This window comes from Camelus dromedarius, chromosome X, assembly GCF_036321535.1.
Source record: "Camelus dromedarius isolate mCamDro1 chromosome X, mCamDro1.pat, whole genome shotgun sequence".
Classification (NCBI taxonomy): domain Eukaryota; kingdom Metazoa; phylum Chordata; class Mammalia; order Artiodactyla; family Camelidae; genus Camelus; species Camelus dromedarius.
This window is the reverse complement of record NC_087472.1, coordinates 110,206,324-110,212,323: the sequence shown is the minus strand read 5'-3', so window position 1 is coordinate 110,212,323 and position 6,000 is coordinate 110,206,324. Positions and strand designations below refer to the sequence as shown.

General features: G+C 38.6%; 1 long non-coding RNA gene across 2 annotated transcripts in view; it reads left to right on the top strand.

Annotated features, from left to right (window-relative positions):
* The first annotated feature begins 2,387 nt into the window (after nt 1-2,387).
* Nucleotides 2,388-6,000, top strand: part of LOC135320214 (uncharacterized) — a 33,991-nt gene continuing 30,378 nt past the window's right edge. The window contains exons 1-3 of one of the 2 annotated variants that reach the window (XR_010379458.1): nt 2,388-2,448; nt 3,506-3,661; nt 4,500-4,587. This is a non-coding gene — a long non-coding RNA (uncharacterized LOC135320214). Of the gene's footprint in view, nt 2,449-3,276; nt 3,662-4,499; nt 4,588-6,000 lie in introns of those variants that run through there. The other variant, XR_010379457.1, reaches the window with a different exon arrangement.

Here is a 6,000-nt window from a genome sequence, read left to right as displayed (position 1 = left end):
CCAAGAGGAAGCAGTCATGCTTCTCTGTTTTTACATGTTGTGGGTCGTGGAAGGGAAACCTAGCTCAGACCAGTGTTGCCTGGAGCTGAATGGGTGGGTCGGTACGGAGGGGTCATTCCTAAATTGCCCCCGACCCTGACAAGACCCGCGTGGTCTGTCATATCTATGTTAATAAGGGTGACATTTTGGTCTCCATATACCTCATTTTTTTTTCTTAGTTACTTCAGTGCGTGGGTGGAAAAGTGGGGGGCTGTTAACTGGTCCCCTTTGACACCCAAAGAGGGAGCCTGGTTTCATGTGATTTTTTTCTTGAGAATCTTCTGGTAGGTGCCCTGTAAGCATAACAAAGTGTAATTTTCATCCACGTGTGTATGACACCATGAAGTTATGTGTTAGTATGTGTGTGTGCACACGGAAGACTGGGTATCCGTGTATCTCATTGCTACGATTCGAATGCTCACGTTATAAAGCGTACCCAACAAAACGATGCATTGATAGTGGTGCCGAGACAGGAAACGCTCACCTGTGCCTTATGTAGAGTGGCAGATCTCTGATTCTTCTTCCTTCCATGGAATATAGGCAGCCAAGCCATAACCTGGCAGTGGCTTGCTTTCTTTTCGTTTTGTTTCATTTATTATGTATAAGTCACATCTTTAAGATTCAATAAGCCTTCGAGTAAATTATATACACTTTCATGAGTGATAAAAAGCATTGTGTATCTTGGTCAAAATGTCAGTTATCTAAATAAAACATGGCACTCAAATTATGTTTACGCAGAGGGCCGTGGGCCAGTAGGTTAGGGTGGAAACGCACTTGGTTTAATAGAATCAACTGTGATTATGAATAAACTTTATAATCTGCATCTCCTTGCTGTTTTGTTTAAAGTAACTTTTTGGAAATGTTTAAAATCAGGCAAGTATGGGTTCAAAAATAACGAACTGTTATAACTCTGGAATATTCGCTACCAGATTAATAGCTCCATGACTGTTGATGAGATGGGTAGGATGTGATTTCTCTTAAAACCTGAAAGTTAACTGACCTTCTCATTAAGATCCCTGAAAATAATTTGCAAACACTTTCTTACAGAGCAGAAAGTTAATTGCTTCCTCTCTTTTGAAAATCGCTCAGCACATTTTGTCCACTACAAATATCCTTCAAGTTTGTACTTCCTTTAATGGAAATGCTGTAGGACTTCAGTTGTTTGAAATGACCTTGTGAAACAAAAGAGAAAACCAAATAGTGACCTAGCTTGCAGTGATTGCCTTCACATCCCAGATCACATGTCTGAAAATCAATTCCTGGAAGCTGAATTCTAAGTGGATCCCTCAACTCTCTTAAACCTATGCTAATGAAGAGGGGAAATGCTAATGAGGATTCAGAGGGAAATGGTGGCCTTGGTTTCATGGGGATTTTATGTTTAACTTGGGTTTTACAACCAACTTCCCAGTGATGTTCAGCTTAAAGTGACATGAAATGAATTTTTCACCACCAAGAACATATTTAATTGGGCAGAAGTGGTGCAAAATCCAGGAGTTAGTGGACATTGCATTGGAGCAAATCCAGGGTCATCTTCTGTACGTGTCGTTTGCTTTGGAGAAAATGAAGTGGCTTAATTATTTTCGCTAGATAAGTGTTTTTCTGGCATACAGGTATTCATTGTGACTGTCCCATCAATAGTGACTAGCTCTTCTCAGAAAATTAGAAGTGAACTAGTATCAATTCTTTATCTATCAACCTATCCATCTGTCCATCTATCCATCCATCATCCATCCATCCATCTCTGAGGATCTGTCATCTTTGACAGTAGAAAGTTCCAAACACAATTGCCATATTTTTTTCTATCTTTTCTCCATTCATTCCCATCTTGCCTCCCCCCCTCCCCCAGAAAAATCTGAATCCCACGTTTGGTATTTATTTGTCACCTGTTTGTCTTTAAAATGTCGCTATGGGTCAAGCATTCACAAACAATATGCAGACTTGTTTTGCATGATGTAAAACTTTACGTAAATGGTACTATATTCTGCACATCCTTCTGGTACTTACCATTCCCTGCCTCCCTTCCTCCAGTTTTGTTCGAGATTTTTGTACGTTAATATATGTTTAGTTGATTTCCTTTGATCTGCTACCCAAGTCTTTGAATGTCCAATACATGGTTTTACTTTTCTACTGATGGAAAATTAAGTTGGCTTCAGTTTTCTGCTGTTATAGGAGATGCTTCACGGAGCCTTCCTGTACATGTCATTTTTTTCTTCCTTTTCTTTTCTTTTTTTTATTAAAGTATAGTTGATTTATAATGTTGTGCTAGTTTCAGATGTACGGCAAAGTGATTCAGTTACATGTGTGTATATATATATATACAATATTCTTTCCATGTTCCCTTCCATTACAGGGGTTTTTCTGGTGCATGTCACTTTGAACACAGATATGAGTGCTTTATTTTAAACACAGGTACGTATTATTGATACAAAATATTTTATATACTATGTATTTATACAACAGGTGTCCTATAATGTATCTTTCTATGTGCCTTAATTATATATTACTGCTACAAAACTTTCATCAGTTTTATAGACAAAAATTTAGAATCAACCATGGTTTATATTTACATGTTTTGTTTCTTATGACCAAAGAATTTATTTTGTAAGTTTGAGGTTATTAATGCATCAATCATTTCCTTGTTGATTTGCATTCTTTGTCCTGGTAAGGAAAACTTTTGCTATTCAAAGCCATGACAACATTTTAACATATTTTCTTCTAGATGTTTTAAAGTGTTGTTTTTCACATTTGGGTACAATGGATTTTATTTTCCTTCAAAACCATCTGGCTTCTGAACTCTTTAATTGTCCTCCAGTCAGATAATTAATATGCAAGAAGCCTTATCAGAGTTGGAGAATGGAAAATAAAATGTAGATAACAGCCTCAGGCTTCATCGCTAATACAAGGAAAGATTGTCACTGTTAACTGTGAAGTGTCCTTAACAACCTGAACAGAAGCAGGCAGAGACGTGAGACTAAGTTGAGGACAAGGAAAGCATTTTGATATGAGTTACCTGCCGTTTGCAAGCAGTCAGCACTCCAAAGCAGTGAGCTTGGAGGCAGGCACATTTCCTGCTAATTCCACATGCAAATCCCTCCTGTTGAAGCTTCTCGGACGTTTATGCTGAAGCCTTCTAGGAACTTTCTTTTTTTTTTTTATGTTACTAGTATTTTTTTAAATTGAAGTAGTCAGTTACAGTGTGTCAATCTCTGGTGTACAGCACAGTGTCCCAGTCATGCACATACATGCAAATACTCATTTTCATATTCTTTTTCATTAAAGGTTATTGTAAGATATTGAGTATAGTTCCCTGTGCTCTGCAGAAGAAATTTGTTTTTTAATCTATTTTTGTATATAGTGGCTAACATTTGCAAATTTCAAACTGCCAAATTTATCCCTTCCTACCCTCTTTTTCCCCAGTAACCATGAGATTGTTGACCATGTCTGTGAGTCTGTTTCTGTTTTGTAGATGAGTTCATCAGTGCTCCTAGGGCCTTTCTTAAGCCTCTCAAGCCAACAGAAGGGACCAATGATGTCTCGGTACATCCTAATACCAAGATAATGCATCTCCCTTCCCCAGCCCATCATAACCGGCAGAGGTGGGCTGAGCTGAACACACGCCACGGTAACTAAGCTTGGTTTCATTCTCTTCGCTGTTACGTACACCGACATGTTGTTTCACAGATTATTCTGTGTCATCGTTCTGAATCAGTTTACCAGGGTCTGATCAATGCTGGTGAATAGATACAAATTGTATTTTTGAGCCCGTCCACACTGTGCTGATCCAAGAGCAGAGGTGACTGTATTAAACAATGGAGATGCTACCCTTTTTTGCCACCTCGGCCACTGATCAGAACCAGATGGAAGTATCGAGAGGTGGGCACGCAGAACGGGCCAGAGGGGTCTGCTGGGAACACGCAAGCAGCGATAGCATTGTCTGGAATGGTCACTCAGTGTTCCTTGGACTGAAGATGCGTTTGCATAGGGACTTTTCAATGATGTGAGCTGTGGCAAATTGAAGACTTCAAACAGAAGGAAGGGAGGTGGGGAGGAAGAGAGGAAGGAAGGAAGGAGGAAAGAGAGAGGAAGGAAGGAAAGAGGGAAGGAGGGAGTGAGAGAAGGAAGGAAGGAAGGAAGGAGGGAAGACAGACCAGAAACCCATCTCCATCCCAAATATACCTTGCAAAGAAAATAACATTATTGTTGAGGGTTTTCTCAGCAATCATCCTTAAAGAAAATTGCCTAGTCACAGAAGGTCCTTTTAAAAGCAGATTCCATCAGCCATGTGTGGCTGATCAAAGCTGGCGTTTGTAGGAAGGAAGGAGGCTGATCAGAAAAGACAGAGGGGACTTGATTTGGGGGAAGTTATTGAAGAGATTTATGCCGTGGCAGAAATGGTTATAACTTGGGAAGCAGCCAGAAAACGCTGAATCGGAGAGATTATAATATAATCAATACTCCAGGGAACAGGTTGCCGCAGAAGAAAACTACATTTTGTGAAGCGTGGTGCAAAAGCAGTGACAGCGTTTCGATTGGAGAAGAATTCAGAAGGTCAGTATTTTTCCCCAGTAAAGAGTTTTCACAATTGATTGTTCACTCACGTACTTGGATGGATTTTTACCTTGATGATCTTTAATATTATTATTATTACAGAATAGACACTGTTCTAGCAATTAGATACAAGGGCTGTTTCATTTCTTCAGTGTTCTTAACTAGTCAGTCCTTGTCAGCGTTTGGCACGGCAGGGCAGGAAGTGGAAAATTACAGCTCGTGGGCGAAATCCTGTCCACCACCTGCTTCTGTAAATAAAGTTTTATTGAACACGAGGGTGCCCGTTTCCTTTATGTATTGTCCATGCGTGCGTGCTTTTGTGCACCAGAGCAGAGATGTGTACTCGCAGCAGAGACCTTATGACCCACTAAGGATAAATTATTTACTATCTGGCCCTTTGTACAGAGAAAGTTTGCTGCCCCCTGTATTAGGGTGTGGGGGAGTTCCACGACCTTCAGCACCCCTTCCTTCCTCAACTGCTTTTTCCAGACTTCTGGGAAAGTATAAAAGGTCAGAATTGATTTCAAGAAAGACAGCATTTTCTATTTTCTAATCTTTTCTTTAAAAGTCTCCAAATTGCGTAGTGAAAAAAGAAAGAATAAAAACCACATGCAACTCTAAATAGTGATTTATCTCTGGGTGATAAAGTGATAGATGAATTTTATTTTATTCTTGCTACATGTATATAGTTTCCAAGCATTTTAGCAATAAACTTGGGAGAATACCGTCTGTAATAAAAAAAGTTTTTTATTTTTATTTTATCTATTTTTTTTATTGAAGTATAGTTGGTTTACAATGTTGTGTTAATTTCTGGTGTGCAGCATAGTGATTCTGATATATATATCAGATATATATCTATATATATAGATATATAGATATATATATATTTCTTTTCATATTCTTTTTCATTGTAGATTATTACAAGGCATTGAATGTAGTTCCCAGTGCTATACAGTAGGACCTTGTTGTTTATCTATTTTGTATAAAGTAGTTTGTATCAGCCAATCCCACACTCCTAATTTGTCCCTCCCCCACACCGCTTTCCCCGTTGGTAGCCCTAAATTTGTTTGCTATGTCTGTGAGTCTGTTTCTGTTTGGTAGATAAATTCATTTGTGCCTTTTTTTTTTTTTAAGATTTCACTTATAAGTGATAACATATGATATTTGTCTTTGTCTGACTTACGTCACTTAATATGACAGTCTCTTGGTCCATCCGTGTTGCTGCAAATGGCATAATACTATATATTTTTAGAACCTACAAACTTATGGAAATCTCAGACAATTCATTTTCCCCAATCAGTAGGTGCTGGGGTTGGGTCTTGGACAGAAACCGACGTTTAGTGAGCATCTTCAGTGTTAAGAAAAAGTCACGTATCATCCTGCAAGCATGTTTTTTTTTAAATTTAATTTATT